At 33.7% G+C, this 10132-nt stretch overlaps 1 pseudogene; it reads left to right on the forward strand.

Annotated features, from left to right (window-relative positions):
• Positions 1-1930: 1930 nt before the first annotated feature.
• Positions 1931-5947, forward strand: LOC134229085 (lambda-crystallin-like; annotated as a pseudogene).
• Positions 5948-10132: the final 4185 nt, after the last annotated feature.

Raw genomic sequence — 10132 nt, forward strand, 5'->3', positions numbered from 1 at the left:
AATTTCATTGTGAAGAATCTCGAAAACAAGGGCTATTAGAGACACTGCATTAAAAATGAATGGTAAAGAATCAGTAAACTACAGTGAAATTAAACACTTCATTTTAGCTGCTGTAAAACTTGATAAGAATCTCAAAGAAATATTCATTGCAATTTGTGAAATTTACAGCAACCAATGCCTGTTTTATAGACACATAGGCCGGTGGATTTCAAGGAACATTAATGATATAATGAGCATCAAAAATGGGTACCGTCCTTGGCGACAAGGACTTGCAAAAACCAATGTTCTGTTTGGCAAGATTCAACAAATTATAACTTATGATGTTTGATTGACTTTAAAACAGATAGCAAATTAAATAGGCATCAATTTCGGGATAGTTCACACCATTTCAAAGAAACGCTTGACAGTAAAAAAGCTAAGTACTCAATGGTAACCCTATGTTTTGAAAAATGAGTGAAAACGACATCGTGTAAGAATATCAACACAATTATTTAAAAAAAAACAAACAAACAGAAATTGTAGTTATTCACGTTTGTCTGAAATTCAAACAGATAATGAAATATGAATCCATTGCTTTATTACCCTCAAAACATTTTTACAGTAAGATGCACTTGACAAAAACAGCAAACGTCTGAAAAGAGCAAAGAATTACCCGAGGATAAAGACAGTTTAATATGCCATTTTCTCAAATATCAGTGGTCTTGTTCAAATTTCTATTCGGGAAGGCAGTTCAATTTCTTGAGGAGTCTAGAAAGCAAATTTTTTGCAAAAAAATCGAAAGTTTTCTGAGAGTAAGGAACTATAATCAGGAATCCACTACATTAAATTACTTCATGGCAGCGTCCAAACCAACAAGCCATGAAGAGTGAAAGAGGTTTAGGGATAAAAAGAAAGATAATATATTGTCACACAATAATACTCGCCAGATCGATCTGTCACCTTTTGACGTGTTTCATCTTCCAAATTTAAAAAAACACCTTTCAGTAAGAAGGAACAACTTCAGGAAATCATTGGATTTGCCATAATCCAGTGTACGAAGGGTTATACTCAAATATGATTTCTAAAAAACAATCAGAAATTGCATAAAAATGTTACGTACGGACATGTGTTTTAATTCAAAAGGAATGTTTAAGTTAAATCATTAAGACTAAATCATTAATAAGTGTCTTTTGCTTCTTTCCGTGCACCGGGGACATTATTTATTGAACAGCCTTCGTACATACTGATAAGGACACTCAAAATGCGAAAAACTCCATTTCTCTGAACCGTTAGAATATGTGTCTCCAAGCGTAGCCCTCATCGCTCTCTTTGCTAAGCATCAATCTAACAACAGCACCATAGAATTTCCTTTTTTCTTGCATATTTATTTCCACAATCACACCCTGTTATTGTACATGGTATATTGTAACCCTGCATGTTCATCGTCGCATCGTCGTGACGACAATGTATGCCTGGCAGTGTTTTCGTTCCATTGGTATATGTCGTCGATCGCTGCCATAGTCTTGAACATTGGCAAAATATTGTAGTCAAGCAACGTCAAACAAACAAAATACTTCGATATTCTTATCTTGAATAGAACGGCTCTATAGCTATGTATCTATCAGAGATAGAAGGGGTTCGATATATAAGAAAATCAATCTAGAAGAAAATGATATATGTCATACCTCTACTGATTTTCCCTTAATATATAAAATTATATCGTTAAAAGTCCTATCCAAAAGTTCATTTATTATCAACAACTTACAACAGTTATAGAGAGCAAACCTTCCTGCATATGCAATATTCATTCCTGCTGGATCATTCAGTGATACATGTATATGTAGAGATAACCTTTAATATACTTTTCTTTTAATATTAATTTTCACTGGTTTCATTTGAATATTCTATGTGTATTTGTACGTCTTATGACACAAGATTAATTGCAGTTTTCATTATATACAGATAATACCGTGCAACTTGCAGATAAGGATCACAACCCAATATGGCGGACAGAAATTCGGAACGTCAGGTGGGGATCATAGGAAGGTCAGTCAGAAGACTGGGTTAATTAATTAATATTCTTCATTCAAAATTCATTGTGTCTTATATAATATTGTAAATAAAGGAAAACAAACAAATGATTATGACTATTAACAACATAACATCATAGTAACATATCTTTCAACTTTTAATTTGCAAATGCATATATTTGATCATAAGATAGTGCTAGAATCAAAACCCTTCTTGTCCAAGATGTTGATTAAAAAGATAACTCTGACTAATTGAATATCTGTTATGAATAATTTCAGTGGTTTAATAGGGCATAGCTTTGCTATGCTTTATGCTGCAGCTGGATATCGAGTGCGCATGTACGATATAAAACCGGAACAGGTCCAGCACGCTTTATCCATCATTGACGACCAACTTGAGCATCTAGCTGAAAATGGATTATTGCGAGGAAAACTGACAATCAAAGAGCAAAGGTCACTAATCACAGGAACAGACGACTTTGCTGAGTGTGTCAAGGACGCCTTCTTTATACAAGTAGATATGTGCACTTACAGTAACTGTTGTTTATACGTAGTTATATGGGAATATATAGAATAAGGACAGGGCCACGTATTTCACTATCGCACAATCTCACCAGTGACGCTTGCTTGGGCGAATGACATGATTATACATTGATTATAGTACGATTGCTCGATGGAGCAATAGTGCCTCGACGCGTTAACATGATTGTGATAAGGCGATGATTCAGTAACGAAGACGCATACGATGAAGCCATGTCCGCTATCGCATCCTAATCATCCGTCGCAACGTGTCGCACATTTGCGACATGGTACGCACCATCAACACAGTAGTCGATGTGCTATAGTGAACCACGTGGTCCAATTTATGTTGAAAAGGAATCAAAAGAATCAGAATGTCTACAGGTTGGGTCTGGTTGGTACTGTATTGTGTTATTAGTCCGTAGGCTCCATTGATGCATGAAAGAGGCCACTTCTGAGAGAGTACTATCAAATTTAATTGTGAATGAATTTTTAATGGAAAATGTTTACATTATGATTACGGAAAAATGTTCCAAAATCTCAGTGTTATAAAATCCTTTATGTTCTAAAAATATTGAAATACCCCTAATCTTAGTTATTATCATTTGGCAGGAATGTGTGAACGAGAGACTGGAGTTGAAGCGGTCGGTCCATGCTAATATCGACCCCATCTGTAGAAAGGACGCCATTATCTCAAGCTCCGCTAGTGCACTGGTTCCATCTCTTATTTCTGAGAGTCTCACCAACAAAAACAGATTCATCGTTTGTCATCCGGTAATTAAGAGAGAGTATTCTCATATTTATAATTATCTACTACTCTTCAAATGTTTTAATGATTTAGGTTAAGATTCTGTGTTTTAGACAAATCCTCCATTCTACGCCCCTCTGGTGGAGGTGATTCCAGCCACGTGGACAGACCCGGAGGTTGTAGTCACTACCAAGGAACTGATGACAGAGATTGGACAGGTGCCCGTTCTTGTGAAGAAGGAGATTGACGGCTTTGTCCTCAATAGGATGCAGTACGCAATCATTGGGGAATGCTGGAGACTATATGAGGTGTACCTTTACTTACCAAAAAAATTTTCTTAATGATTTAGAAAATAAGTTTCTTCCTATAGATTTCAGCATTGTCACGCATTGGAGTTCCCATCTCTTATCCGCAACTTCTGTTATACCACTGAATGAAATTTAATGAAACTTTCACAGATTCTTTGTTACATAGTGTCATTGTGCACCTTCTATTTCATTTTTTGTTCTAAGGCATATTTCGGGTTTCCCATAGCAAAACATGGACACTGCCATTTTTCTATAACATTGAAGGGTACCTATCTCTTATCCACAACTCCTCCTTTACCACTGAATAAAAGTTTATGATACTTTCACATATTCTTTATTACACAATGCACCTGTGAACATTCTATTTTACTTTTTGATTTGACACTTATTTCGGGTCTCCCAGAGCAAAACATGGACATTGCCATTATAATCATATTGGGAGCGGGGGGGGGGGGGGGGTTATTAGTGAGCTCACTGCTCACAGTACTAGTACCTCTAGTACATGTTTATCTGAATTTGTTTTAAAAACGATAGAACGTAAGTTTATTTTGATGACTTTACATTCTAAAAGTGTATTCTACAGTGACTGTACATGTATAAATCCTGCAAATAGTTTTGATTTAATAAGTTTGATTTAACTTCATGTAGAAACCTTCAACCCTGTATATCAACGGCTTTTTTATTTAGGAGGGAGTAATGAGTGCGGAGGACATTGATAAGGTGATGTCGGAGGGATTAGGACGGAGGTACGCCTTCATGGGTCCCCTGGAAATAACCTACCTTAACGCGGACGGTAAACATGCACTTTAGACGCAACAAAATGGTTAAGTGTGCATGTAGTCATTTTAATTTTAGTTCAACGTTTATTGACCCTACTATTCCTTCTTATCAGTTCTCTAGTCAATTCCATAGTAGAAAGTAAGTTAAGGGTTCTTTTCTCCTTTCTAATACTATTTTTAAATTGAACATATTTTATTGGAATAAATATGTAATGAAAGCGGTTTCATGTACTTATCTTACCTTGACTTTAGAATGACAGATATGGGGATAACAAACAGTTTTTAAGCTCAGTAGTCCATTTGACAATGCAATTTAAGAGCAGAGCAAACACGGACCTCCAAACCATCAGAGGTGGGATCAGGTGGCATGAAGGAATGATACTTATTAGGCTAGAAAAAATACACACTGTAAATGGCCTATATTGCTAAATGTCAAATTAGATAACCTATACTTAGCAAAAGTACAGTATGTCAAATTAGATAACCTATACTTAGCAAAAGTACAGTTCAATTGCTCAGGAAACAACTAATTCTATTATATTTGCACCTCTTACTAATCCTCTAATGTTTACTTACTTATAAATACATAAATTCGTAAGTCGCACTGACAAAAGTACCAAGAAAAAGTAAACATCGTACTTGGATTTGAACATGATTTTGGAAAAATGCAACCCAGTCTAACTAACCAAGAAGTAAAACGTATTTTATTGTTTTAGAAAACAGTAGTAGGTTTTTTAAATAAAATATTCAATGTGTTTGAAATTCTCTAGTTAAGACATGATATTATTAGTTACAATAACATAGTCTTTTAGTGACAGGGTATGGGATGATACCTGGTTAGTAAATTTCATACCTGGCGAGGCGGAGCCGAGTCAGGTATGAAATTTACTAACCAGGTATCATTCAATACCCTGTCACTAAATAACTATGTAACGAATTTACCCCATCGATGAAACATTTACGTTTTATCCGTGGTTTATAAATGTTTTTCTCTGCTAAATGCTTCATCACGCTTATACTGTGCCTATTATGACGTCACGTTATCTTTGTTACATAATACATCGACCGGGTATAGATTTACAACTGACCGGGTATAGATTTGCAACTGACCGGGTATAAGTAATCCACCGCCTTCACGTGACAGACTTTATCCAATCGTAAGCCAGGATTTCACGGAAAAATCAACAGAGGTGAGGTAATATATGTTAACAGGTACTCTAATGAGATTAAGCTTTTCCCTTTTCTGTTCATCATAGGACTGCTCGTGTTTGGGGACCTATACCGTGAGACGTTATACAGAGTTTCAGTGCTCGTTTGGTCCACCGAAGAAAATGGAGGGACCCACTCTGGAAAAAATACACAACGAAATCGCAGCCAGAATCCCGCTGGATAAACTCCACGAGAGACGAAAATGGCGGGACATTCGTCTTGCATCACTCCAAAAGTTAAAGAACGAACTAGACGAATCTCATCCATAGACTTTGCTTTAACTAGAAATAAGTTTCTCTTGATGTTTTAATGTTTATCTAGAGATTGGTGAAGAATTGAGCACTTCTAACACTTCTAACGAAAACCTTTTGTATTTTTTGTCATACTTTTATTTAAATATATATTTTCATTATTTTGATAATATCAATATATGTAACAAATAATTCTGAAATATATACAAAACAGCACCAAAAATAAAAAAATGAAACGAAAATCTTTTGTAATTTTTTGTCATACTCTTATTTGAATTTATATTGTTTGAATAATAAACAATTCTGAAATATGCAAAACAGTACCAAAATTTATTAAAAAATTATTATTGAAATCCTTTTGTTTTATTCTTGGATATGTTAAAATGTATATGTACTAATGTACCAGAGCCACTAATATTTGATTTAATATAAACAATGATATAATTTATGGTTTGATTTTACCTGTGAATAAGATATAAAACATTTAATGAAAAAGACACGGTGTCAATAAAAAACTTACTTTGAATGCTCTTATCTTATGGAAAATGAGTTTAAGGTAATGTACACTTTATACAGTAGATCCACAGGCCTTTTGATCGCAAAAAAAAATGTGTGTAGATCGAATAGATAGAACAGAAAAATTGATATGATGTAATATTTGCAAGGCTTGCCAAGAGAAACAAACATCTGAGCAAGCTAGTTTGCGAAACTAATCTATTATAAGGACATAATTTGACATGTTCTGTTTTTGTGATAGAGTTGAATCTATATAAGAAATTTTGTAACAGTCTCTTAAAAACACTCAAGGAATCACCAAAGATGAATCCCATAAGACTTCGTTTTGACCTTTATAACACACGTGCAATCATATTATCTCGATACATATATGTACTATTTCTTTCTCTAATGTTTTTAATACAACTATATAAAAAAGTCAAAACTCAATCCAGAATACTTAAATTACATACTGGTAAGGTCATCCAAAATGCGAAAACAACCATTTCTCCGAATCGTTAGAATTTCATCTCCAAGCAGGACCTGCCACTCATCTCGCTTTGCTAAGCGTCGATTTAACAACAGCACCATAATTTTTTTTAGCATATTTCTTATCTCAATCACACTCTGTTATTGTACAATATTTACATTGCATTGTTCATGTTTTTTTGGATATAAAATGAATGGAAATCTATTGCATTCAAAACACCATAACACAGACACGGTGCCAAGAGGGTTAAAGCATGTTTTAGTTTGACGTCATAATCGTTAAACATCGAGTAAATGCATGGTCACAATCGAAAATAAATAAAAATCACGCTCAAACTGGCCAGAAGCTGTTGGCTTACCCATTGGCTAGCTTACACGAAGGATTATACATAAGTTTTCAAATAAAAAACACATTTGCAGTCATGGTATAGAAAGTTAAAAAATGTAAATATAAGCAATGAATCATTATTTTTTGAAAACTGCAACGGTATGTGGAAACAAATTTTCATAACACGCTAACGTGCGTTACGCAATTTGTTTGCAGACACCGTTGCAGTTATTAGACTATATCTTTCAAAAAATAAAGATTCATTGCTGAATGGTATATATTGTAACACTGCATATTTATCGTCTCGGCGACAATGTTTGCCTGGCAGTGTTTTCGTTCCATTGATATATATTTACATTTCCAATAAATTTCCCCTATGGTTCTTTACAAAATAAAATGCAGTATATTTTCTCATAAACTACATTACATATGTACCATGAATAAGCATGAATATCTCCATTGTTACGTCATAATACCGCACTTGACGTCAAAAAATATACAGTAGTCCACACTGATTTGCTTTAAAAATGACAGTTGAACGGCGAATATTTATGGCAAGTCTTAAAAAAAAAATAATGATGTAAATATAAGAAATGAATTTTAATTTCTGAAGATTCATGAGGTATATGAAATACAGCGCTTCACGCCGGCATATTTATCACGAAGCGCTAATGCGCTTCATGAAATATGCCGGTGTAAAGACAAATAATGACCCCCATCGAATAATGACCGGGGGGTGGGTGGGTCATTTTTCAACGACAAAGAATGACCCCCTACCCGTAGAAAAATATCATTTTTTTGTAGAAAAAAAGTCCTAGGGGTCATTATTTTATATGTTAGTCCTATAAAAAATTGACCCCAATTGAAAAATGACCCCCTTTAAGGACGTTCGATCCTGAGAATTTGAGCGTATTTTGGCCAGGTCCTTTATTTATAAAATTCTGCATCATTTTTAAGTTCTAACATTAAACCCGAATTCTACAATGCAAATTTAATCATATTCAATGAAAAAACCACGATTAAATTCCATTCAAGTAGAAATAAGCTAGGGACTATATTTTGTGGCGGAAGGTTTTTTAGACGAAAATGATCAGTTTTTCCATTTTGAACTATAACAGTACTGTTATTTTTGGATGCCTATTTTTCCATGCTGGTTGCACACAAAGCTTATTTTTGCAGTGAAATGTGTTATGCTGGTTCTGAAATATCTATTAAATTATTACTTATGAATTCTTTCAACAAAGTATGACAAATATAGTAAATATATTCTGAAAATGCGGGAAAAAAATTAGCCAATTTTAACGTAAAATTGACACTTTTATTTTAGTAATATCTGAAAATTTACATCATATACCCCCACTTTTGATGTTCTTTTCTAAATATTCAAGATAAATTTGACCTATTTGCTTAAAATTAGAAAAAGTTTAAGACTTTAAATTTTCTTTGTTATTAAATTTTCAATGCCAGAAAAATCTCATTTCATTAGTGCAGAAAGGTCAAATAATTGATTACGCGAGACAGTTTGAAATTTTTTCTTAGTCACAATTTTTAAGTGTCCTTTTTTAAACACACTTCGAGTTCATTTTGTTTCATGCTTTAATTGGATAAAAATATTGGAGGGAAAACGTCAAAAATATAATTTTCAATTTAGACACAAATTTCAGTGCAAAAAGGTCATATTTAATGTACTGTAGCGCCAAAAGAAGCATATTGATCCCCATTTCTTTATCTGAATTTTAATTAAGCTATGTATGTAGAAACAAAAAATATACTTGGCAAAAAAAGTTTAAGACTTTAAATATCAGGATCGAACGTCGTTAAAGTGATACAAAATTTATAAAAGGTGAAAGGGAAAAATATGCTGTGTATTATAATTGTTCTTCCTTCGAGCAATTCATGCATTTGTTCGAATAGATTCCACCCCTACTAATGTTATTGTGATTTAAATTCAAGACACGTGGTTTAGGTTGATCTATTCAAAGGTTATAGGGTAGAACCGGTTTTATAAATAAAATTGGCAGTAAACATGATATTGCTATAGCCTGTTTCTTTTGAAAACATGTCCTGTAATAAATGTTTCCAGACCTTTCTGAAAGACTTTCATGATTTTCAACAAAAAAAAAGTGTGACTAAAGGAGGGGTGTTAAAATAACAATATATCTTATACATTTCGGCGAAAATTAGAGCTCACTAGCGATTGATATGCTGGTAAAAATTGTGCATTATCATCTACACTGACAGACCTTTGTTTGCCTTATATGGCTATTGTTATAAATGCGCACAGAGGATCTTACCACGAGCAACTTACAATCGTTGAATGAATAGCAACGTTTACGCCAAATACATGTTTACATTTTACTTCGAACACGTAGTTCAGGTCAATCTACGATCATGTTAATGGACTGCAAAATAAAAAAAAAATGTTCTTACGAACAAAATACAAAGATAAGAAACTATGAAAGATGTTACAGGCATTTAAATGGACAAAACTTTGTTTACGTTCGTGATCACGTGTTCGGCCAGGGAATTCACCTGGCAATTGTATTCACCGATAGTTCAACAAAGGAATTAATACAGACGCAAACTGCTTTTACAGTATGACTTTCAGATACATAGACTTCCGCCGTTTATTTAACAAATAAATTGTTTGTCATTATGAGCATGAAAACAACATTTTTAAAAATGCTTTTCATTTACCATAAGATTTTCCTTTTTTTCAAGCGTAAAATTCTTGTAGTATTCGTAGTAACCCATAATGCAATACTCATTCAGTTGATTGGTCAGTTAAAATCATGCTGGTGCCTCATTTGCTAATCTGACGCCAAAAAATATAGTCCCAGTTCCCATGCAAAATATTTGTCGAAAAAAAAATTTAATTCATGACTGCAGAAAATTGTACTAAAGGGAATACTCATTTAAGTTTGAATGAATGTAAAAGAGATCGATTGATTGAAGTACATTTCTACAGACATTATCAGCTGATTCTAGGGTGGTGAA

This window comes from Saccostrea cucullata, unplaced genomic scaffold (genome assembly GCF_032062105.1).
Source record: "Saccostrea cucullata isolate Sc308-1 unplaced genomic scaffold, CSIRO_AGI_Scuc_v1 ctg10365, whole genome shotgun sequence".
Classification (NCBI taxonomy): domain Eukaryota; kingdom Metazoa; phylum Mollusca; class Bivalvia; order Ostreida; family Ostreidae; genus Saccostrea; species Saccostrea cuccullata.